This window comes from Equus przewalskii, chromosome 1 (assembly GCF_037783145.1).
Source record: "Equus przewalskii isolate Varuska chromosome 1, EquPr2, whole genome shotgun sequence".
Taxonomy (NCBI): Eukaryota; Metazoa; Chordata; class Mammalia; order Perissodactyla; family Equidae; genus Equus; species Equus przewalskii.
Genome location: NC_091831.1, coordinates 165,560,002 through 165,586,837, shown reverse-complemented (window position 1 = coordinate 165,586,837; position 26,836 = coordinate 165,560,002). Strand labels below are relative to the sequence as shown.

General features: G+C 34.9%; 1 long non-coding RNA gene across 1 annotated transcript in view; it reads left to right on the top strand.

The window, feature by feature from the left end:
- Positions 1-1,566: 1,566 nt before the first annotated feature.
- Positions 1,567-26,836, top strand: part of LOC139084681 (uncharacterized) — a 172,151-nt gene continuing 146,881 nt past the window's right edge. The window contains exon 1 of the long non-coding RNA XR_011542250.1: positions 1,567-1,671. This is a non-coding gene — a long non-coding RNA (uncharacterized lncRNA). The remainder of the gene's footprint in view (positions 1,672-26,836) is intronic.

The window sequence follows — 26,836 nt, the reverse complement described above, 5'->3', positions numbered from 1 at the left end:
GTTTCCCGGTCTGAGAGGTTTCTGCTGAGAAATATGGTAATATGAGTATGAGCCATACGAGGGTTTCTTTGTATATAACCAGTCTCTTTTCTCTTGTTGCTTTCAAAATTCTCTCTTTGTCTTTGATTTTGACAATTTGATTATTATGTATCTCAGTATGGATTTCTTTAGATTCAACGTATTTTGAATCTTTTGCACTTCATAAATCTGTATATCTATTTCTCTCGCCAGATTTGGGAAGTTTCCAGCTCTTATTTTTTAATAAGCTTTCTGCTTCTTCCTCTTTCTCTTCTTCTCCTGGGACTCATAATATGTATGTTAGTTCACCTCTGATGTGCTGTAAGTCTCATAGGCCTTCTTCACTTGTTTAATTTGTTTTTCTTTTTGCTCTTCTAACTGGATCATTTCTAACGATGTATCTTATAGTTCACTGATTCCTTCTTCTGATTGATCAAGTCTGTGGTTGAATCTCTCTGTTGAATTTTTCCATTCAGTCATTGTACTTTTCAGTTTCAGAATTTCTGTTTGGTTCTTTTTTTATGGTTTCTATCTCATTGTTGAACTTATTTTGTTAACGTATTGTTCTTCTGATTTTATTTAGTTGTCTCTCTGTTCTCTTGTAGCTCACTGAGCTTCTTTAAGACCACTATTTTGAATTCTTTGTCAGGCAATTTGTAGATCTCCATTTTTGGGGGGGTCAGTTGCTGGAGTTTATTTTATTCCTTTGATAGAGTCATGTTTCCCTGCTTCTTCATGTTCCTTGTAGCTTTGCATTGGTGTCTATGCATTTGAAGAAGTAGTCACCTCTTCCATTCTATATGGACTGGCTTCAGGAAAGAAAGACTTTCACCAGACAGCTTGACTAGATATCCTGGGGGGGGGGGGTCTCTCAAACCTTCTGTATGGATATAACCTCTCCACTCCTCTCACTGCCTCCTGGGGGACAAGTCTTAGGACTATGTGCCTTCTCTCAATCCCACAGAGCTGTGCTGACTCCTGAGATCCACCAGCTCTTTTTCCCTAGGGCAGTGCTCTGAAATGCCAAGATGTGGGTAAAAGCTCCATTTCTCTCCTTTCTTTTGAAGGAGATATCTTAGGAATGTACATCTTCTCCCTATCCTGTAGAGCTGTGCTCAATGTTGAGAGTCACCTGCTCCTTTTCCTTAGGGCAGTGCAGCCAAATGCCAAGATGATGGACTCAAGCACCACTACTCTCCCTCCCTCCTGAAAGAGCTTTTTCAGAGTTGTGCTCCTTCTGCCAGTTCTACAGAAGTTAAGCTGACTGCAGAAAGCCATACTGGCTGCTGAGATGCACATGCCATCTGTGGGAGTACACACATGCCAACTGTAGGGGCACATTCAGTCTGGTTACTGGGGTCCATGGGTGGGCTACCTTCTGTGGTACTCAGGCTATCCAGCTGGTGGAGTCCACAGGTGGTCTGGCAGGGTCCACAGGCTGGTTGTTGAGATCTGTACAGTATTTCCTGTGAGTTCTCACCTCTTTTCTTTGTTCTTGGCTCCTCTAGATGACCCCGCCATGTCTATTTCCTTGGCATTCTGGATGAGGTGAGACAGAAGAGGACCTCTCAGGCAATACCCTGAAAGACTGGGGAAATTGAATACTCACCTCACTGTCTTTCTCCCCTGCAGGTAAAATCACTGGATAAGCAGGTCAGTCTGAGCCTTGTCCTGTGCTAGCTTGAGGGAGGCTTGATATGGGTAAAGTGAAACTGTTCTTCTTACCCTTTTCAGTGTGGCTGTTTTTGGATTATGTGTTCCACAAGCATGTTGCAACTTCTAAACTATACTTCAGAACTCTCAGAAAGCTATTTTCATCTGTGGGAGTTGTTAAATTGGGTTCCTGTGGGAGAATAAGTGCTGGGACCTCTTACTGATTTTATTCCCTTGCCTGCTTTTCAATTGGGTTGTATTTATGCTTAGCATATTTCAGTGATAATCATTTGCCAAAATATATATATATGTTCTCTTAAATCTATCATTTGTCTTAATAATTCATTTATAATTTCTTTTGTTTATTGAAATTTTGAACTTATTAAAATCAAATTTATCAAACTTTCTTTCTTATCACTTTTTTTTTTTTTTTTGCTGCTTGTGTTCTGTTGAAACCTTTCACCATCCTAAGATATCAATTTATAAATTGGTTCTAATTTCTGTCACAAGTTTGAAAATTTTAGGTCTTTATTCACCTAGATTTTATCTTTGTGAATGTGTATGGAAAGCTACACAACATAATGCATCCAAACAGGATGGCTAAGACTTCCTAGTAAACTATGTCTTTTTATATTATCATTTCTTAAGCCTAAAACTGCTTTTGTACCTTAAATCTGCATCGTCATCTGTGAATGCTGTAAATGTGCTTATAACTATTTTCTTCTACTTAATGTTTGCCTCATATATCTTTTATATAGCTCATAACTGGATTCTTCCCCTAGCAAATCTTCTATGTTTTTAGGCTTCAGTAAATAATAATATAATCTGGAAATATGGATCTTTTAAGAGGTGAGCTTAATCTATTTTCATTTATTGTGATTATAGATAATTTTATTTTATTCTTTACTTTCTTTGTGTCTTTTTTCCTTTTTTTCCAATGAATTAATCAAGTTTTCTTTATTTCTCACCTTTGCCTGCAGATAGATTGGAATATATGTATTTTATTGGTACTTTAAAAAAAAACTGGTTATCCATAATTTTAACTCAAATTTGGCTGAAAATAAATTAATATTGTTGACTCCCAAATGATATAAAGTCTTTGGAACTTTTTAATTCCAATCTTCTGTTACATTGTCACTGTAATCTTATTTGTTATTGTTTTCTAGCATTTTGTTTCCAATTTTTTTCAAATTGCTCAAGATATTTACTATTATTATTTTATAGAATCAATTTTTAGTTATAACAACTCAACTCATACTTACTGATTTCTTTACTCAATATTGCATTTTTGGCCTCATTTTTTCCTTTTGAGTTGAAATTCCTTCTTACTGAAGTTTATCCTTTAGCAATTTTTCCAGTGACAGTTTGTTAGTGTCAAAATCTTTCTTCTTTTGATTGTCTAAACATGTCTCTCATTTGCTGTCTCTATTGAATTATTGTTTACCTCAACTTAGAATTTGGGTTAACATTCATTTTCTGTCATTACTTTGTTAATTTTATTCCATTGTCTTCTCACTTATGCTTTTGCTGATGAGTTTTTTTGTTTGGGTAATTTTATTTTTAAGGTACAGTGATTTTTAACTCCATTTCCCTGAAGATATTCTCTTTGTGGTTTGTATTCTAAAGTTTTGCTGTGATCATCTAGTCATGGATTTATTCTGTGCATCCTATTCAAAATGCCTTGTAAATCCTTAATATGAAAAGTCTCTGCTTGTTCTCTTCAAATATTACCTTTTCTTTCTCTATTATTTGTTTTCAATTCCTTCTATCATCTATTTAATCATTTCATGCATGACAGATAATTTACTATCTAATGATCATGGTAGTTTAATATTAATGTTATTTGTATCTTAGAACTCTCACTCAAGGTTGACAGTTTCACTGTGTGTTTTGAAATTATAGATGGCATCATCTTATTGGGAATTGAAGTGAGAATACCAGGCAACTGGTGGGGAGGGTGCTTCCTTTCACAATAGTTATGCATTTGCTTCTATTCCAAATACTTTAAATTTTTCAAGGGCCTGAGTCTGCTATTTTTGTTCATTTCTTTGCCTGGAGGGTCGCAGACCATGTAGTGTTTAAAATTTAACCCCAGATCTGTTATGGTCAAGTGTATGGTTTTAAAATCTCAGGAGAAGTGTGTCAGAGCACAGCCAAAACAGGCTACCTTCCTGGTCCTTATTTTACCAGAGCGCAGATATTTTTCAGTCTTTCATTAAAGTTGCACCCCTTTGAGGATCCTGCTTTATATGAGAATCTCAGTCTTAATTCCTTGTCTTAACTTGCTCCAATGTTTCATCTCCTGTCCACATCTTGGCATTAAAACATAAGCTCCTGGGTTACTTGGGATAGTGATTCTCAAGCACATTTGTTACCACCCTCTAAGCAAGGTTTGGTTGTCACAATGACTGAGGCCATGGCAGGTGTTCTGAAATTGGGAGACAGAGATGTTAATCATCCTAAAGTCCAATGACACATGACACAGAACCACAAATTGAAGAATTGACCTGCCCTAAATATCACTAGCACCTCATTGAGAAATATTGACCTTAAACCAACAAGTCTTCCAGGATAATCACTGTGTCAGCTCATACTCTTAACACCTTCATTTTTAGTTCTGTCTTCATTTCTGGTCTTTAGTAATATCTAGTAATATCCCTTACTTTCTTGTAAGCTCATCTAGTCACATAAATCATATAAGAAAAAAATTTATAGTGTAATACTTATTATACAACTTGAGCTTTTTCCAACTTGTCTAATCTGGTAGATACCAAAATCAGATTTATGAATGTATACACACACACACACACACACACACACATATGTAGAAATACAGATGAATGAATGCAAACATACATATGAATATACACATATATAGTGTATGCGTGTGTGTTTATCTACTTATATTTTTATCTGTCTATATATCTACATATTTACCTATTTATGTCATCTTGTCTTCCTATTTTTCTGCTTTTAACTATGCATTGAAAAATACTTGTACTTATATTGACCTAATGCTAATAATGGTTATTTATGAGTTGTAAGTTTTCTTGTGATTTCCTTGAGAATTTTGGAGTTTTTTACAATGCTTAAATTCTTTATAATATTTACACATTTTTTTCTTTTAAGACTTAACACTAGTCATGCTGAATGAATATATTGGTTATAATTGAAGACTATAAAATCAGGAAAAGATATGGTGAGCACGGCTATTCATTAAATTCCAGAAACCCAACATTAAAGATATAGAGAAATGCAGTGTGTCCTTTGGAAATGGACAGGGAACAAATAATGGCTCTATCTTTAACTCAAAAAGGCAGTCTTCAAATTTGCCCACCAAAACATCGTTCACAACCACTTCTTTTCCTTGCCTTCCACTCTAGATAGGCCAGGAAACTGAAATCTCAACTTTCTATCATCTCTCACAACTAGGGGATCTCATATGATCTGATTCTGGCCAAAGAGATTTATGTGAAAAATTTCCTGGTAGAATTGAGGGGAGTATACAGAAGTCTGTACTTAAAAGCTAAAGATTGCCAGGCTTAAAGGTATGCCTAGATGATCAGTTTGACTGTGTTTACATGTAAAATGAATTGACCAAAAGCATAAAGACTGCAACCTGGCTATATTTTCGACAGCAGAATTTTTGAAGAAACTCCAGGCCTGGCCAGCTTCAGACTCTGGTTGTTCAATCCCTAATATGAATACTGTATCACTGAATTTACACAAATTGGGAAAAAGCTGATGTAGCGAGTCAGGTCGCAGGAAGGCTATCTCCATCCCCTTTGCCCAAGGTGTTACCTTGAAGGATAACGTAAAAGGAAGACTTTTGCACAGAGGAGACGTGAAAGCTTCTAGTATGTCTCATCAGAAAAATTTTCCATTATAGACCAGAGAGTCTCAATAATCCTATCAGCTAGTTCTGATACATGTTGATTTTTATATGTGATATAGATTGAATACTGTATGTTTTTCATGCTTCCTTTTTTCAAATGGAATTTTTTATTATAGTTACTTGCTTTTCAACTATTGTATATTGTGGATGCTGTGGGCAGATAAGTTATCTTTTAAGCATGCAATCTAGATTCAGTGACTGGATGAAGTTTTAGCTGTCTATCTTGAATAGTGGATGAGAGTGTTCTATGTGATGGGGAAAAGGATATATATGAATTTTGAATAAACAGGATGTAAATAGGTGATCAGCCTCCTGTGAAGTCAGAATTGGGTAGACTTGTTCCAAGTTTGGGTGAAGTGGATGTATCCTGAGTGTAGCTTCTTTGAAAACTTGCTTGATGTAAAAGGATAGACTCAATAGACAGGGTCTCATATACCCTTTGGCTTTTATTTATTCTTTCCTTTAGTTAAGATATGTTATCTGGATATGCAGTAGTCTTGCTGTGAATTTTAGGTAATTAGCACAAGGATAACATCATGGTCTCTTGATGCCATCATTGCACCACTGAACCAATTCTAGTCTCTCTACCTCTGGACTATTAGTTAGGTATTCTATTACATGCAGATAAAAGTATTCCTCATTGAAACATCCTAAATGGAAAGTTTTATTAACTTAATATTATTACTTTTTATTTTGGTGAGGAAGATTGGCCCTAAGCTAACATCTGTTGCCAATCTTCCTATTTTTGCTTGAGGAAGATTATCCCTGAGCTAACATCTATGCCAATCTTCATCTGTCTTGTATATGGGACACTGCCTCAGCATGGCTTGATGAGCAGTAAGTAGATCCATGCCCTGGGCCGCCAAAGTAGCCCCTATCTTAACTTCTTTAGGAGCTCATAGCATGAAGATGGAAAGTATTCTTGGATTCCCAAGACCTATGTCCAATATTCACCTGAAGTTTGAATAGGACAATCACTGAGTAGTGATTGATGCCACTTCTATCCCTTTTGTCTTTCTTCCTTCTTTGTGCATTTCTTTCTTACCCAGTTGAAATATTTATTCACTTAATGATCATCTGTTATCATCCATTATATTAAAATGGTATTTTATAAAAGCATTTTGCTATGGACCTACTTTATCACATCTAGCTCAGATTTGTTGTGAGGATATACATATAACATAATGTATTCTGTTACTTTGCACTTACTTTTGTGTTCCAATTGTAGTCATAATTATTTTTATTGTTAGAGTTTCAAGGGTTATATAGTACCCTTCTTTAATGTATGCCTAACAAATTTGTAAATGAATGATACTCTGAAAATATCATGTATTCCAACTTTAACTAACACTTATTGAATGCTACTTATATGCTACATACTATGACAGAGATTTTTTGCATGTACATTTCATTTAATCTGTGCAACATTCTGAAGGCTGATCTCTCTTGTATATATTATGAAAATAAAATTCAGGAAAGCTGTGACTTAATCAAGATTCTATTCTCTGTTATTGTCAATGTACTAATCACTGTGGGAACAGAAAAAGATTTTGTCCCTGCTCTGTGACCTCATAGTTTAAAAGGGAAATTTGTAGGCAACATGAGGGGTGCAATGGAATCCAAGAGGAGGAGGATCTAATTAGTCTACTTGGAGGAGACTCAGGAAAGGCTCTTCAATGGAGGCAATATTAGAGCTTAATTTTAAAGATGGTGCTACAATTTTACCAGATAGAGGAAGGACAAGCCCTCTCTACAGAAAGAGAGCCATTCACATGCATGACATATTCAGTGAATGGGTAGTGTTTCCATGTAATTAGAGCACGAATGCCAGGGAGGCAGAATGGAGGCAGGGTGGTAACAGAGTACTATAAACTAAGCAGAATGGTATTTTGAACTCCATTCTAAAAGATTTCTATTTGACTGTGTAAAAAAATGTGGTAGTATTGAAAGCTTTTAAAATGAAGGTTGGGAAAGGTACATGATGAAATTTACATTTTAGAAAGAGTCTGGTAATGGTGCAAATATTGAATAGAATATGGAAGAAATGAGAAATTTGAAGACTAGATAAGCTGTTGCATTACTTCACAGAGACCTTTGCAGAGGTACAGTCAATAGGACTGAGAGTGAATGCTTGAGGAAAGTGAGAAATCCAAGATGACCTGAGGAATCCAGAGAGAAAAGCATTTTTAGAATAGAGATGGAAGAAAATGGAACACCTAGATATTTACTACACAGATCAGAATAGGTTCTTTTTTAAGTTTCTACTTTAGAAATAGCTTCTAAATTACCTGCCTTGAACACTACTAGGATTTTACATTTGTAAAATAATATATTCAATTACGTTATGCTTTCTTTTGTGTTTCAATTTTAATCATAATGTATTTTTGTTCTTTGAGTTTTGAGGGGATTTTAAATATACCAAAAATGCATGAGTTCTGACCCAATTGAATAATAAGACACGTACTTGTGATATTAAAAACAAAATATCACTTCATTACACCTAAAGGCAAACAGAGAATGCAATACAGCGTCAAAATTCGCTTGTAAACACTTCTTCAGTTGAGAGCTACCAACAGTCTTCTAAGGGTAAACTGTCTATAGATGAGAAACTCTTTGCCAGATGGCTGAGACCACTGGTCTTTTGGCAAAAGAAGGAGGAAAAAGCCCAATCTTGTCATGCTCTGGGCCTCTGTTAGATTAATTCTATCCACTAGAAAACCATGGGCTAATTGCTATATGCCAACTAAGTAGGAGATTAGTCGCACTTCTTGGAGAAATAAGAGGAGTAGGATTTTTGGGGGGAAATTAATCCTCATAGAACAAAACAGGTGTGAGGCAGGAGCATTCCCTCCTAATGGTTCTCCTGTGGTACTTTCTACTATTTTTAAAAATCTTGGCACATATTGGTGAGCATTCAAATGAAAGCTGTGGTTCAGGAACTTGCTGGATCACCAGGATTACCTGAGGAAAAAATTTAGATATCCTACCCCAGACTTAATGAATCAGAATTTTAAGTGGTACTCGGAAGATCTATAGTTTTAAAAGCTCCTCAGAGACTTCTGTTTTGGATAATCATCAATTTCATATATCAATCTCCAGTCATACAAGAAGAGTGAAAACCTTTGCCTCTCATTATCATTGCAATCATTGGTTCTGCCTGTAATTATCACAATCACTATTGTTCTATAATTCACCTTCTGCCCATTGATAAGAAGTATTGGAATTTCCTCTCTCAGAGTTCTCCTAAGAGTGGACAGAGGAAGCCCAATTCCAAAGAAATGCTTTGAAATTTGAGCATTTGCACATATGTCACCGAATGTGCCTAGTAGGGCTTCAAGTAGAAATGATATTATTCTGGAAGAAAGAAAAACAATAAGTAGAAAACTCAGCATTCCTAAAATTTCAGTTGTTTGACCAGTTTTCCATACTATCTCAGCAATAAATTAATCAAGTTTAATTTTATGGATCAATTCTTGAATACGAATTTAAATTAAAGACAATTTCACATGAAATTTCCCTATTTGTTATCCTAAACTATATTTCCAAGATAATTAACATATGTTGAAAGGAATGATTGTTGATACATTTTAACCTAATACTGTGTTTAATCTTGGAGCTTCAAATTTGAGATATTGACTACATCATTAAAACAATGTATTTTAAAGAAAAATAAATATTAAGGATGTTGTTGGAAATAACATTAAAGATTCATATGGCATTCTTTAATTCCCTTTTTGTTTAACATAATGATATGAGTTTGTCAAGATCAGTGTTTTCTCAAAAAGATGTCCTTTCTGCTATATTTTTCCTGTCCATACTATATCGTAAAATGTCTATGTTATGAAAAGAAAAATTCTACTTACAAGCTAATGCAAACTAAAGAAAGGTTCACTTTAGGTCTTTCCTGACATAAAGAGAGAAAAAAGCAATCTAAAAATCATCAGTCTGAATACAAAATTCTAAGAAGAAATGTACAGTCAAGTAATTATGAGTGGAATTTGAGTACTTGCTCTGCTTAAGTTCCAGGCAAGAATCTGTTTTTAAAAATTTCATTTGGAATCAAACTATCTATTAGAAAGCTAATTCTTCCTAGGTAAGCAAAATTTTTTAAATACAAATAATCTTTTGAGTACTAAAATAAATTCAACTATAGTAGGTAGTAAAAATTTACTAATACTGGCTTTGGCTTCATCTTGGCAATAAGCCCATAGGATAAGATAAACTGTACATCTGAAAAAAAGGTAATATGTTATCTTCTCTAAAGCTAGTAAATTATGAGGATAAGGTACTGATTTGAGTGAAAGGGAGAGGGGAGGGCAACCAAGAACAAACCATAAGAAATTAAAGCCTCGGGAGAATTTAATATACAACTTTCATTGAAATAAAGATATAACTTTTTAAAAGCCAACAAACTCAGAATTTAGGTGTAATTTAATATTCCTCTTTGCATTTGTTCAAGGAGTTGAGACTCTGGAATTGCACTTTGGTCCTTTTTATTGGTTTTTGAATTTTCTAAGATTTTAAGGAAGGGTGCATCATAAAATGGTGACATTCCATGATTTAAATGTTCTCTGCTCTCTGAGGGGACTCAGGTACCTATCTTAGAGAACTTGTCTATTATTCTGGACCAGGGTGTCCATTCCTGAGGCCAAAGAAAGAATGTGGGAGTCTCACAGGAAGTCCTAGCCCTTTCCTTATTTCATCCAGGATTCTTGAATGCCTATATTCCTTAATTTTTAGTAAATCTGGATATCTGGTAAGTTCTCTGACCTATGGGAGTCTGATTTAACAAGCTGATTGTTTGTGTTAGCTCAACTGTCAAGAGCAAAATGACAAGGAGCAAGTCTTGGAGCATAATTTGTATTGATATTTCTACTGATGCAACATTAGGTTTGTTAGCAATAATAGAACTTATTTAGAACCAATAAGGGAGCACAAGATTCGCAACTAATGATATAGCATAGTTGACATTTCTAGACTTATTAATAGAACATAGAAACAACCTTGAAAAATCTATATCCTCTTGCTGATTAAAATTTAGTGAGAAGCATATTATGGTTGCAGATGTATGGTCCTTCAAATTTAGCGTTTTTATTTCTTGATGTTGAGTGTTACAGTACTTTTGAGGAGGAGATAAAAGAGTTCAAATTCTCTTACAGGGAGAAGGGCTATTGCTCCCCCCGCAAAAAAAGAAAAATAATTCCAAACTTTCTTTTCAAAATCTTATTCATTTTCTTCTTCCTTTTTTTTCTTTCAAATTCTACAACCATCAGAAGCGTAATTCTTTGAGTAAGATATTCTGAAATCTGCACTCCGGCACCACAAGGTGAGGCAGGTGTCAACAGTACAGGCACCATGCCTCGACTGGGGACTCATTTATAATGTTTGCCAATCCTTGATTTAAGCTGGTCGACACACCGCAAGGTCAGCTGGAATTAGATAAGCCTGTTTCTGAAAAAAACGTGGTGATCTACCTTCAAAGATAATCTATAAGTTGTTAAGCAATTCTTATTCTGACTTTCAAAGGCATAGACCTTTCAAAGAGTTAGAGAGGAAAGTGAAATAACAACTCCGACAGTAGAATTTTCAAAATAATTTACACAAAATGATTGGAAACTGCAAAAGACTTCTTTTTTTCTGTTCTCACATGTTAGATATTTATACAGCAAATCAAAAGAAACATCTTGGGAAAGAAAAAGGGCATATTATTGAAAAGGCTTTTCCCTCAGCCTCAAGAGTCTGCTCAGAGGAGGCCTGTGTTAGAAATTCCTCAAGAGGAGAGTCCTTTTGAGGTTGGTCTCATCTTCTTAATTCATTTACAGCAAACCTCTTGGAACTTTGGTAAGTAACAGGGTGAGTAACTTCATCGATAGGTCCTGAAATTGTCTACAGGCTGCTGAATATGTGCTTAAGCGGTTTCATCAGAAATTACTTCCTTGGAAAATACTGAGGCGCTTGACTGGAAATCTTTGATATGTTTTTTCCCATTCTGAGAGAGTAGGAAAAGTAACACTGTATTCATAATTGAATATTCTGTTTTAAACATTTGTTTTAAGAGTTTTCTATTTAAGAATTCTGTTTAATATCAGAATAAGACAGATTTGGTTTGAATCCCAATTTGACTGTATGACTTAGAGTAAATGATCTTTCTAGGATTAATTTTCCTCTTCTGAAAATATAGGCAGTTGAAAGACTACCTCATAGGTTTGTTTTGAGATTATAAGAGAAAAATTAATGAAAATAATGTATCAACTACCTTAGCACATGGTAAGAACTCAGTAAACATTAACAATTAAAATTACCATGAAAAATGCCTCCTTGGTTAGGGTTAACATGTTTAATACAGAGTAGAAACCCTGTATTAATTCAGAGTATTCTTATCTTGGAAAGCCAACATGTGCTGATCACCTTGATTTCAGGGAGGCAGTTTAACACAACATAGATATCATTTATTTTATTTTCACTTTTGAATAGTGTTAATAATCCATTGATTATCCCAGTTACCAATAGTATACAACATGAATGTGTATAAATATAGCAATGTATATCATATACAGCAACAACAATCCTTTATTAATGGAAATTGTTTTTTCCTAATCTGGGCTAAAGGATCTTGACCTGATATAGGTACAGACCATACCTAAAGGGACTTATTATAAGGAATTTATTTCAGCAACCTAGTTATTCATTTCTTTTTTCAATCAAATATACTTATCCTGTACCTATTGTTAGTCATATATTGGGGAGGCAATGATTGGCAAAACATGAGAATAATTTGTTAAGGATAAAAAAAACCCCAAAACATCCAGACCATCTTATTATATACATATACAATATACATAAAAAATGTGGTGGTCTGGCATCAATTCTTGTACATACTCATAAAGAATTAATAACGATCTTCACCAGTGTGTTAGGGAATGGCGTTATGATGTTCAATATGTATTCTCTTCTGTATCATTTTTTGTTATGGCTTGAAGTGATACAGTCTCAATTTGTATGTAGCCTGTCTATATTACCACCCTTTGTTTCAATTCCAAAGAGTTAGTTTTGTTTGCCAACCAGAAAAGGCTGCGTAATTGGGTACTTCTGACTCTAACCTACGATTTCTGTCTCTGGCAATTGTGTTCTCTTAGTCATGGGAATGTTTTTGGGTCAGAAAACTGTTATATGATTATAGTCATCTTGATTATAGTTTTAAAGTCATGTGTATTGGGAAGGGATTATTCATTCTTCGTGTCTGAGCCAAAAATGAATTTCACCTTTATGAACACCTTAAGACGACCAACAGTCCTGATTTTCCCAGGACTAAGGAAGTTCCTGTGATGTAGGACTTTTAGTTTTAAAACTGGGAAAATTTGGGGCAAACTGGGATGATTTAATCTTCCCAGAATCACTGTGATACTTTTTGTGTAACATTAAACGTCCTTCTGGATATGAAAGATGTACCCTATATGATAAGTACTTTTCTGCTATATTCATAAAAACTTGAAATAACCCTGTGAAGTAAGTGTTAGAATATTTTAAAAGTGAGAAACCTAAGCTTTGAGAGGTTAAATAACTATCTGAGATCTATCTTTATATATCTAACTACTGTCATGCTGTATATGTTTTTCCTTCCGTAAAGTCTTCTTATTCATATTGAAATTATATGTTTTCAAGTTTGGCTGTTGCTTTTTCATAAAGTCATGGTTTTAGAGTTTTAAACGTTCTTCTTGCCTGAGTACCTCAGTTAACAGAATAGAAAATGCATTATATATACAAATTGAGACTGGATTACTTCAAGCCACAACAACAACAAAAAAAGAAGAGAATACAGACTGAACATCATAACACCATTCCCTAACACACTGATGAAGATCATTATTAACTCTTTATGAGGATATACAAGAACTGATGCCAGCTATTTATATAGGGTTATAAAATTACTAAATAGCATAGCTGGGACCCATATTGTCTTAGCCTAGTTTCCCCAGAAGAAAGGCCAGAGAAAGAGGCTTGATGAGGGTAGTTTATTTGGGAGGTGATTCTAGGGAGTGGGAGAAAGAATTGGGGAGTGAAAGATTGAAGGGTAGAAAGCCACGCTACATTTCATTACCCACTTGGCCACTGCTACGGATCACTGATTCTTGAGCCCAACTGTCTACTCAGGGGCAAATGGGGCACGTATTTATCCATTGGCCTTTATACCCCAATGGTCAAATGTGGCCCTAAGAATTTAACTCCCTCTTATTTCTGTGATGCATATCATGAATGCCAAATATTTTCCCACTGATGTCTCATGCCAGTGTGTCAGAGATTCCTGAGAAAAATGTGCAAAGTAGGTGGCTCATGCAGACGTGAAGCATAGACTTGATCTATCACTCAGAAGCTGATTAAAACGTATGCATAACTGGTGACTATAAACCATGGTTTGGAGAAAGAGGTAAGGCTGAGAAGATTTTAAGTGGTATGTAGAAGCATCTGATCATCATCATGGGTGATTTAATATAAATATAAATCTATATATATGAGTAATCTACTTGTCAATTAAAACTCTTCTCTAGTATATCATGCTGCATCTACTGGATTCCCCAAAATCATTTTCATTTCGCATATTGACAATTCAGCCCATTTTCATTTTGAAATTTGGAGTAGAAATTGCAGTAGTTTTAATGGAAGTCCTGAAATCCATGATGGAAGTCCATGAAATCATAGAATGTTTTGGAATTTTCATTGTGTATTTTTCCTAGATTTCAAAATTTGTATCAAATATGGCTGCACACACTTTTAAATATCCAGTGAAATACTTCACTTATTTTTAACTTACATTGCATTTGTTTTGCCAATCATCCCAAACATTTAACATTTCTTTGTTTCTCACTGACTTCTGCATATGCTTTACTTTTGCACAGGAGAGAAAATGCTAAATTAGTACAGTCCTTCTAAACAACAGAAACTGAAGATCTTTATCTATTCCAATTACAAATGCTTTATCTGTCTAGAGGTTCAAATTGTTCAAACAGACAAAGAAAATTTTCTGATCAAATTCCATATGCAAAGGGTAACCAAGAGCACTATGCTCTATTAGAAATGCAGGTGCTTGACACTGTTTAATGGAACACAGTGGTGTCCCACAACGTCTTGACAACCTGAAGTGTGCCTCCTGAATAGACTTGTGAAAGTTTAATTGGATAGGAGACTACTCCATGAGGGACTGCTAGCACTTTAATAGCTAGCTGCAGACCCCTAGTGAGGTTGAATAATTACAATCAAGGAGCTATAGCCGTTTCCATGACTGCACTTATACTTCTGCGGAAAGGCCCATTTTCCCCTACATGACAGTTCACTTTGTATTAATTATAGATTACATGCTTCAGTCCTCTATCATTATGCTAGCATATTCTCATAAATGATGGTACATTAACCATGAAATACTGTGTTCATTGCATGTATGACTGTTCAACTCCCTGCACTGGGTGTGTGTATGTGGAAAAAAGGGAAAAAGAGGTTACTATATAAATGTCAATGGCACCAGATGTGCAAATAACAAATCAAAAGGTAGCGAAAGAGAGGATGACACACTCTCAAACTAAAACGGAGCTATCACGTGTACTTTACCCTCTATTTCCATTTTCCAACACATGTTGATTCAGAATGCAGCAGGCTTGAAATACAGTTAACATTAGATAATTGAATTATTCCAATTCATTGGGAGTTAAGAATTATCTACAAAGTTACTCCTAACTGTCATCTTCAAACGTCTCTTTCTGTGAACAGTGACCATAGATCTTGGTCTGGGGAAGGAAACTCACGGAGACAATTTACTCTGAGCCCATCACTGAGATAAAGGCTGAGCCTACATAATTTCATTATGAACAACTCTCTCTAAACGGGGAATTATTATACTCACTATACAGTAGGACTAAAGGGAAGCACATCTGAGTTAAACTACATTCTATGTCAGGGGTGAGGAGAACTGGATTCAGTTTCCAGGCCATGTAATGGCAGCATCTGTGCCCATTTTACTGCACCATCATTTGTCCAGGAATAATAAGATTGAGGGACGTAGAGCAGTGTTGACAAATTTTCCCTTAAGTTAGTAAAACAGGCTCTATGCATGATAAAATTGCATCATGATTTCTAAAAATGGAACTCAGTAGATCAATTGGGTTTTAATACGAATGTTTTAAATGTACTGTGTCACAAGTATTTCAAATGTATCTTAGCTATCTCAGTGTAAAAAGTATTAACATTTCCTCAAACTTTTCAAAAAAGTTTACCCTAATGCTGTTTTCCTCTAATAACATATCATGTTGAGGGTTAGGCAGGTTGCTAGGTATTTTCTATCAAGTTTTCTATATCTGTCTTTATCTTTCTTATTTCTGAATAACCATTTTCCAGAGAGGTGTCAAAATCAGATATTGTAGCTTTTGAGCAAAATATAGTTTGGTCAGCCAGCCATTATAATTTTATAACAAGATCTTGTTTTCTACATCCAGAAAATTTCTGTAACTTTTTATTATAAAAAATTTCAAAAGCAGAGAGAATATTTCAATGCTGATTTTCCCATTTACCAATTTTACCAGTTGTAGAATAACAAATTGATTCATTAATGTTTGAAAGTAATACTATAAACCCATAGATTTATAATTATAGATAGATTTCAATACGTTATAGCTATGTCTTTAATGATGCTTGAAATGTTCTAACTTTGGCCTGTGGAAGCTCCTCAAGTTATATCAAAAGCCCCCTGGCCATAAAATCAGTACTCTTTTATAATTTCCTTGGTTTCTGGAATAAAAACAGAGTCCAAGCTTGTACTGTAGATTCTTGCCACAGACCTGGGTCAACCATTTCCCCCAGAAAGCCCTGGCAGAGAATGGTATTTGGAGACTACAACCCTGGCCATAGAGATGATGTTTGCTCATGAATTTATTATTATTTCTTCATCTTTTGAGTTGCCAGCAATAAGAAATCTGTATTATTTAAAGGAAAATGTATCATGAGTTCCTACAGATATTTTCAGTTCAAATTTACATTTATGGAGCTTTTGCTTAATTTTGTTGAGTTTTTCAATTGTATTTCTTGTCCCATATCTGAAAATTTTTGTTTCTAAGGGCATTGGTGTAATTCTTTATCACAATACAATATCATTATCAGTATTAATGATATAATTACTGAAAAAAATGTAAGGAATTTGAAGTTTTTGAACTTTAAAAATCTCACCATGTGGCCACAACTCCCCTCTGTGTGATTTGCTACCAACTCTGTACACTATAAGGCTCATTTGTTTCATTTTTCTTTAATTTTATTGTATTTTATGGATAGACATATGTGTGTGTGTATGTATATATTTCATATATACGTTTATATTTCACAAAATGTAGACATTTATAGGTTCCGAATTTAAACCTACAATATAAGTTAAAATTAAAAAGAAGTCTCACTTTTTATACTCATCCCCCTTCACTTGTACCTATTTATTCCCAACTCCAAGGTAACTTTTTTTTACAGTTCTTATGTATCTCCACACTTTCTTAGAAAAATAGTAGCTTACTTGAACTTACTACACACATTTTCCTCCACCTTGATGTTTTTCACGTGTATATCAGGGAGGATCTGTATAGCAGTAACTAGAGATGTTTCTTATTTCTTTTTACAGCTGCAGAATACTTTATTGTGTAAATATTTCATAGTTTACTCAATTAGCCTCTTATTGATGAGCTTCTGGGTTGCTTTTAATTTTATCTGTAATGGTTAGTTATTCTAGCAAATTTTAAACATCAACTTCTTGACTCAAACTCATCTAGTTGTTTGTAAAGGCAATGGTTGGATGAGGTCATCTATAACAGATTTGTTAGATAGTTCAGCTCATCCTGGATTGATGACTGATGAAATTCAGTAAAACATGTTTCTGTAATAGTTGTTTGTTTTTACATTTATATATTTAGTATACCTGATGGGCAAGTAATGCAGAAATAAAAGCTACAGAATTTGTTGGACGGTCTGTCTTTATCACGATCAGATTTGCATAGATGATTGCTAAAAGAGTGTCTTTCCTTTGTTTAATTTTATAAAGCAAAAGAACGTGAATGTTAGGAAGGGCAACTATATTTTTCCTTGATTCTGACACTGTTTCTATTTCCTGAGGGAAGAGTAAAGGGATATTAAAAAAATCAAATTCCTCCTGTCTTGAAGAAAGGTTAGGCAAAGTGTTTCTTGCAGCAATGGATAACCAAACACTAGGGAATCTCTTCTTTCTTTTTGGGGGGCGGGGATAGGGGCTGAGGAAGATTGGCCCTGAGACAACATCCATTGCCAATCTTCCTCTTTTTGCTCGAGGAAGATTCTCACTGACCTAAAATCTGTGCCAATCTTCCTCTATCCTGTATGTGGGATGCTGCCACAGCAAGGCTTAATGAGTAGAGTGTAGGTCTCTGCCTGGAATCTGAACTGGCAAACCTCAGGACACCAAAACAGAGCATATGAACCCAACTACTATGCCACTGGGCTGGCCCCAAGTTCTTCTTTCTTGAGATGAAATTTTTCACTAATGGGGTTGCAAACTGATCATCTGATTGCCAAATTCAGCCTGCAGACATGATTTGTGCAGCCAAATCCCGTTGTTTTCATTTCTCTTCATTTTTACCCACAGCCCTCACCCTTCCCTATTACTTGCATTCTTGCTGCTTCATGTGTTTATTATAAGTATCTGTCCTTTACAGGCATTTGAGTTTATAAAGTATGCTTGAAAGAATTAGAGTTTCCCTCAGAAAGTGTGAAGTTAAGAAATTATAAATTTAGATTCTACTTTTGAAAACTTGATGCAACTTATGACACAGGATTTAGTGGTGGAACTTAGTGTATAACTGACATAGTACTTCATAGAATTAGATCCTGAGGGTGATTCTCATTAAGCATGATGTATGGACATTTAGAAAATTCTCTAGGTATTTGGTTATTGGAATAATTTGAAGATTTACTAATTAGGTAAATGTTATTTGTGAAACTTTTTTTTATAATAATAGCTCAATATAATTTTATATGTAAGCCACCATTCTAAGAGCTTTACCTAAAATAGTATTCAATTCTTTCAACAACCCTATGGGGTACTATTATATTCCTTATTTTATAGCTGAGGAAAATAAAGTATAGAGAAGTTAATTAACTAGCTCTCAGTTGACACAGCTACATAAAAAGGGATTTGAACTCAGGCATATTTGATTGAGAGTCCATGCTCTTAGCACATCACTATGCTGCCTCTTCATTTATTTCATAGTCTCAAGTTGAAACAATTCTGGTTAATTCTCCAAACATGCCAGTATTCTCTTTTTATGGCTCTGCTTGTGAAAACATTGCTATAGCAACTGTGAGGTACGTGATAGGAGAAACTTCACAGATTTGACTCCGTTAATCCCTTCCTTCTGTTCATGGCGTTAACATTTTAAAAATATTTCCATTAAGAAAACTTAAGTGTTAGCAAGATCAAAGAATAAGAATTAGTCACTGCCCTTTCAGGAATTGAGTTATTTTACACAAGCTTCTTGGAAGAAGCAAATTTTATTATGGCTCTCCTCAGAGTGCTTTCAAGACTTTCTAATCCAGGGAACTCAATGTAACTTCCCAACATGAGCCTTCTATCTGAGAAGGCTGGCTCCTTATTTCTCTTTTGACTCACTTTCTCACCATGTCTCCGTGCCATCCACCAGACACTGCCTCAACCTGAAGTGCCCTTTCTCTCATTTATATGCTTATCAATATCTAAAACCATGTTTTTAAGTTCAGGAAAGTCTGAACTTTATTCTTCTTAAGTCTACATTATTTTTCCTCTTCAAAATATTAGGATACATATTGTTTATTTTATTCGATTATTCTGTGTCTTACAAACATGCTTCTCACATTTTTATTTAACTACTCTCTGGATGAATGTCTCATCTCCTTTGTAGGCATCTTCAGGTGATTAGATATATCTTATTCTTTTATCTGTGCCTTACCCCATAACTAGTGTAGTTACCGTGATGAGGATACATTCGCTAAAACATTAACTTTAATTGAAAGGAAGATTATTTCTCAGTGAGTTGAATTAATTCCATTTCCAGGCCATATGTGGAGCAGATATGAAAGTCATGACCGTAAACACCAGAAGATTTGCTTTTCAGAAGGTGTAGTGTGTGAGTATGGAATTATTTGGCTATTATTTATATATATTATATATAAATTCACTTTTCAGAAAACATGTATTATGTATATCTACCACACACTCCCTCAGCATCCACTCCTTCAGAAAAGGTATTTACACATATATCTACCATACACTGTGTGTGTATTTATACACATGTGCACATACACACACACACGCATATTCAAAGAGTAGTAAAGCAGAGTAGGGATTATGCCAGAACAAAGCCCGAGCAACTAAAAACAAAAAAGAGCTTTCATAACCTCTTATGTTGGCTATCTGAAAATACCACTCTTTCCACTCACAGCTGCATTGCTAATTAAATTGAATGGGTTCAATTTTAGCTGAACATTAATGGTATAATTGCATTGCTGTAAGTAATTAAAACCTTATCCTACTTATCCTGACAGATGGTTTGGTTGAAAGTTTCAATTGCAAAGGATGAAATTTATATAAGTGGATTCTAGAGAATAGAATCATTTGCTCATATTTTGATTGCCTGGGAAACAATTCCATAGACTTTCATCCCACTGAACTTTGCTATAGGAGGTAGTTAGATTAAAACTCCTCAACCAGTAAGACTCTACGGATAATCGTTTCTTTACATGAATTGATTTTACCTGTTTTGATAGCTTCACTTATTGTGATGGCTCAAGAATTAATTTACCATGACACTAAATTTGAATCTTAGAACTCAGTCTAAGGGAAATGTTCTTGTTTAGAGGAACAAGCATTTTATTTCACATTACAAACACCTCTTTGACTCAACTGTTCTTCCAAACTTGTTTATTTTAAACATGTTAAATGGATTAAAGGAAAATTAGCCCTGTATTATATTAATGGAATGTTCCAGTCTCTGTGGAATTTATTCATCAATTGCACATGGTACCAAATTTGCACCATCTTATTAAAAATGTTCTACTCTATCACACAGTTATTTTACAAAAATCTTGTTATTTTTGAACGGGAGATTTATTTTCCTATTATATTGAAAATGAGAGCTAATAATTAGATTGAAGTATATAAAACCTTAGAATTACTTTATTCAGTGTGTTGTGCGGGACGCGTGTAATACAGCCCATGGCGACTTCTCGCTCTATCCTTCTTCTCCTTCCCCTGTCTTTCTCTCTCTCTCCTTCCCTCCTCTTTCTTTCTTTTTTTTGATTTACTTTAATGTACTGCATCAGTATAAATGCTGAGAGACAAATCACATCTACCCAGAGGTTTCCAGATCTGTCCTGGAATTTGAAGTGTGTGAGAAAGGGTCTGAAACACAAAGAAACCCATAGCAGAAAGATAGCCAAACTGAATAAGCACAAAAACTATCGAGTTCTCTTCCAGGTCATTTCACATTTTTGTCTAGTGAAATCTCCTCTAGATCTGGATCTTGTTTTTTAAAATTTGGTAAAACTTTCTTCTTCTCCTTTAGATACCTTTTAGAAATCTATTATAAAAATTCTGAATAACATTGCTGATTTTTAGTCATCACCAGGAACATAAAGTTTAAAATCAACTATGAAAAAATGGGGTGATTTTAAAATATATATAATATTTCTCTCTTAGTAATCGTATTGTAAATGAGTCTTTTATAATTAACTTCCTCAATTTCTGTATAGACAAAAACTGCAAAATTTTTCGCTATTTTGCTAGAATTATAGGGATTAATATAGTTTCTGGGTATATTTTCTTGTGATTGTCATCTGAAACATTTGAAAAAACACTAGCAGATATCATCAAGAGCTTTGGAAAAACTAGCACATTCTTAGATGTTAGCTCAGCAACAAGCTTCCTCAAGCAAAAAGAGGAAGATTGGCAATGGATGTTAGCTCAGGGTCAATCTTACACACACACACACACAAAAACAAAAAAATTAGTGCATTCTTTCCAAAGTATTTCAAAAATGAACTTTGGAATACCCATAGTATAGCTAATAATATCTAATTTGCTCTTCTTGGAATTGTGCATAAAGTAATTGAATTTAAGCTTTTTCTGTTTTGTTTTTCTGACAAGTTGCCAAACTATTCCATGTAACCAGATGATAACTGCAAGAGAGACTTTAGTAATGGGGAATCATTCACATTTAATATTCTGATAAGGGCACAAAAAGTGTGTAAATTGTCCCTGCTATAGTAAAGCATCTCAATTAAGTCCAAGAACAGAAATTCAGGCATACTTTTATGATGAAATTATACTAGCATCTGAAAGACCTCCAATCACCTATTAATTATTGCAATTATACATGAACTGTTAAAATAGTCTTTCTGACAGGCACAAATAATATGCATGCATGTATTCTTTTTTCTAGAAATATAAATTTCTTGACTGCCTGTCATGATTTGTAATCTTTCCATGAGCAGGTTTACTATTTTAACTATGTCCATTTACTTAACTGTTGGGCACTCAAAACTTTTACTCCCATACAAATATGAAGATCAAAAATATCAGAGGCTGGCCTGGTGGTGTAGTGGTTAAATTCATGGGTTCTGTTTTGGCGTCCAGGATTTGCAGGTTCCGATCCCAGGTGCAGACCTACACACCACTCATCAAGGCACGCTGCGGTGGCATCCTACATACAGACTAGAGGAAGATTAGCACAGACATAACCTCAGGGACCCTCTTCCTCCAGCAAAAAGAGGAAGATTGGCAGCAGATGTTAGCTCAGGGCCAATCTTCCTCACCAAAACTAATGTATATAAAGATATATCGGAATGTTAGTGTTTGTTCTTCGTTCCAAACAATTGTGCTACACTTATTATTAAGGCAAAATAGGAAGTTTTCTTTTAACCCTTTTATTCTTGAGTTGAACTGGATTTATCACAGTGACTACCCTACTTTCCTCCAAAAATGATTTGTAATAAATGTAAGAGTCAGTTTAAGGAAACATTATCGTCTTAAGATTATTTACTATCCATCATGAAATAAGTCTTTTTTTTGAGTACCTACTGTGTGAAAACCACTGGTATTTAACTGAATAATATGAAGATCAAGGCTTGGACTATTGCTTTTAGAAGAATTATATACTTCATTTGAAACGAGTTGATCAAAATTCTATCCCCACATGAATTTCACACATACATATATGACTACTTGATATTTGTGCTTTAAAAATATGTCATTTGAAATTCATGGTGCAACCACAGGATATGATCAATTATAAGAGGGTAGTGTTATCTTACTACTGCCCACATTCACTGACCCATATAACTAATATTTACTAAACACTTACTATATGCCATATAACTAATATTTACTAAACACTTACTATATGCCAGGAACCTGGATGCCAAGAATAAAATGAGAACAAAACATCCAAGGTCACTGCCATAATAAAACTTACCTTCTAGTGGAGAAGACAAGTACTAGATGTAAGCAAACAAGAGCTTAAGATAGAAAATAATGAGGGAAGAGTTCCCTTAGATGTCTATATGGTAATGAAGGAGTTCTTTCAGGGTGTTTGGTAAGATGAGTGACATGTACCAGTACTAATAATGTCTGTGGGCAACTATCTACAAGAAGTTTGAAAAAGTTGCTTGCTCTGAGTAGGTGAAGTAAAATGCAGTTCTCACTCTGAAAATGCCTACTAGAGCCCGAATATTTTTACTCAAATGCTAAAAGTAATGGTTAGGAAATAAGGTGGATATAGGGGAAAGTAATTTGATAGAGTGTGGAAAGACTGACTAGGGAGTTTGAAAACTGTTTTCAGAGACACTATTGATTTGTTTCACAAAGGAAAAGAGTAAAACCAAACACAATCATTTGAGGAACAAACGAATCAAGAAAATAGTGGGAAATGAAAAGACAGCTATTATCAGCGTATAATTCTCCTTCAATAATACAAAAACCTAATCTTTCTTTTTTAAACATGATTGGATGGGTAATTCTATTTGTGATTCTTTCTCTCAAAGAGTGCTCCTCCAAATCCCAGAAATAAATGTCTTTAAAGAAATTTCGATATCTATAATACCTTATTTGCAAGTTGGGATAAATTAACTTAAATTAGCCTACATATAATAAACCTATTGTAATGCAAGTTGCCCTAAATATCTTGTTGCAAAGATATTTATGTATGCTGACCAGTAAATTATTTAAAATTGTTTAAATGTGAGCATAATAATCAGAAATAAAATGGAAGAATATTTTAATTGGGCGGACAAACTGAGAGAAATCTACACCTGGAAGTCATCACATTTACTAGATACGGAAAGACAATTCACTTTTACAGCCAGAGTTTTTACCCATATTGAAATGGCAGCGGTAGGATCAGTTAGACACGTGTTTAATAATAGAAGTACATAATGTGACCATAGGAGATCCTAAGAGGAGACAACAGAGCAATTATTATATGGGTCACTCAAATTAAAAATTGAGCTAATTAGGCTCTCTTCATCAGGAAAGCCTGTCTACAGGTATTGGGGCTCCAAATACCACAACAGAGATCAGAGATAAGATTTCTATCCCTTAGAGAGAAACTGGCAAGAAAATCAGAGGGGCTGTTTCAACATTTTGTGCCCTCAGGAACAGGAGTCTGGGTATGAAACTTGGACCATAAACAGAACTATTAGCAGAACTAGATTAAGTGCTGTGCCAAAAGTGGTAGTGATCTTAGAATACTAAAGAAAGTTACAAATTAAACCAAAAGCAGAAAACAAATTATTGAGATTTGGATTCAAGTTTGGGAGTAGGTTAACATTTGACACTAATTCCTAGAATGTGTAGCTAAAGGATCTTAAATACCTGTGCTTTCAGGTCAGGACTGGTCCTAGGAAGTTGTCATAGAATACTCACTCTACATAGTCTCACCCAGCAACTTTCATCTGCTGTGCAATACTCTTGGTAATAAGGATGCAGAGATAAAATAAGTTGGTCTCTACAGACTAACAGCCTATACATAATAAAATACAAAACCGGCTCTTATTTTGTGTAATAACCATTTTTGTTCGTGTGTCCTGGTTATTACTTATCTTAGTAGCTTGGGCTGCTATAACAAAATGCCACAGACTAGTTGACTAAAACAACAGACATTCATTTCTCACAGTTCTACAGGCTGAGAAGACCATGATCAAAGTTTCTGTGGATTAGGTTCTTGGTGAGGGCCCTCTTCCTGGCTTGTACACACTGCCTTCTTTCAGTGTCCACACATGACACAGAGAAAAAGCTCCAATGTCTCTTTCTCTTCTCTTGAGGGCAGTAATCTCTTCAGGGAGGTTCCACTCTCATGACCTCATCTGAACTTTATTAACTCCCAAAGGCCCCATGTGCTAATACTATCACATTAGGGGCTAGGGTTTCAACATATGATTTTTGGGGGGATGCAAACATTCAGTTCATCACATTACTGGAAACCCACATGGTAGACAAAGACATTATACATCACCAAAATTCAGTACAAAAGGACCAACTCAATGCATACATAGAAAAAATACTCCACTTATTAATTCTCACCATACTGTGTTTAAAAAACAAGAGTTCTCTTGCTTTGATTGATCAGCACTGCGTTTTGGGGGAGATGGTTTCTACATCTTATGTAACTTGACATGGTAGCTAAAATATCATGTTGCACTCAGTTGGAGCTCTGTAAATCCCTGAATAATTATAACTTTTATATCCTTTGATTTCCTAGCAAATATGCATCTATGTGCGTAATAGTTCCTGGGTAATTTCATAGCATTTATACAGCTTCAAATACTTAGGAAGAAAGTCAAAAGAAATATTCTCTAGGAAAAGTTCCTTTAAAGAAAAATATTTTCTCTCCTGGAAATAGAGAATTCTCTTAGACAGGATTGGCTCAGAATTTTGTGTAGGGAAAAAAATGAATACTGAGATAATGATTCTTTTTCTGCCAATAAGATTTTACAGAGTACAAGGTAATGCTATACTTTTTCTGACTTCTCTGATTCCTCAATACACAGAGTGCAAGAGTGCATTTGGTTTCTTAAAAAAAATGTTAAGAGGCTGGCCTGGTGGTGCAGTGGTTAAGTTCCCACGCTCCGCTTTGGCAGCCTAGGGTTTGCCACTTTGGATGTTGGGCGCGGACCTACGCACTGCTTGTCAAGCCATGCTGTGGCAGGCATCCCACATATAAAGTAGAGGAAGATGGGCACAGATGTTAACTCAGGGCCAATCTTCCTCAGCAAAAAGAGGAGGATTGGCAGTAGATGATAACTCACGGCTAATCTTCCTCAAAAAAAAAAAGTTAATTCACATTAGGTTCAGGATCTGAACAAATGCAGTCTTAATTATAAGTCCCAGGGATACGTTAGAAGGTGAGCTTACTTGATATACAGTGTAAGAAATGGGCAATCACAGAAGGGAGTCTTTTTTATCCCCTCTGACTCAGGAAAAGGGGAGAAAATCCTTTAAACGTATCCTTTAACTGTGATGAGGGTACCAACTGTTCAGATTTGCCTGAGACTGAGTGAGGAAGAGTGTTTTTGTGAAAACGATGACTGGATCAATTGCCTATTGTTGCAGTGATTCTGCATAACAAACATCGACAACATTTTAGTGGCATTTAACATTACACACTTATTCCTTAATCACAGGTCTGCTAGTCAGCTGGAGTGACTGTCTCAAACTGTGGGTCTCTCGGCTTAGCTCTACCTGTTTCATTGCACAGGAACATATTCTTTTCCTAGCAGAGGGTGGATTCTCCCAAAAGGATAAGTAAAGGCATTCTCAACTTCTTAAGACCTAGGCTTTGTCACAGTGGAACTTGCACACATATGGCATCAACCAAAGAAAGTTAACTGCTCAAGTCCAACTTCAAAGAAATGGAGCTGTGAATATCTGCTAAACAACTATCTAATTTACAACAATGACAAAACAGATATCCTAATTCAAAAGGAGATATCTTTGTTGTTTTATTCCCTAGTAGATTAGTATACCAAAATGTTTTGTGCTTCTTTAAGCAGTAATTCATTTTTTAATTTACAAGATTTCGCTACTCCTTACATGTATTATTTCTAACTAATGTATTATTTCTGAGTTTAAATGATTTCTTGATGTAGTTATCTGAATTCAATTGCCTTGAAGCTATCTAAAATTTTTCCCTCTCAGTTAGCACTGCCAGATAAAATATAGGACACCCTAGTTAAATTTGAATTTCAGAT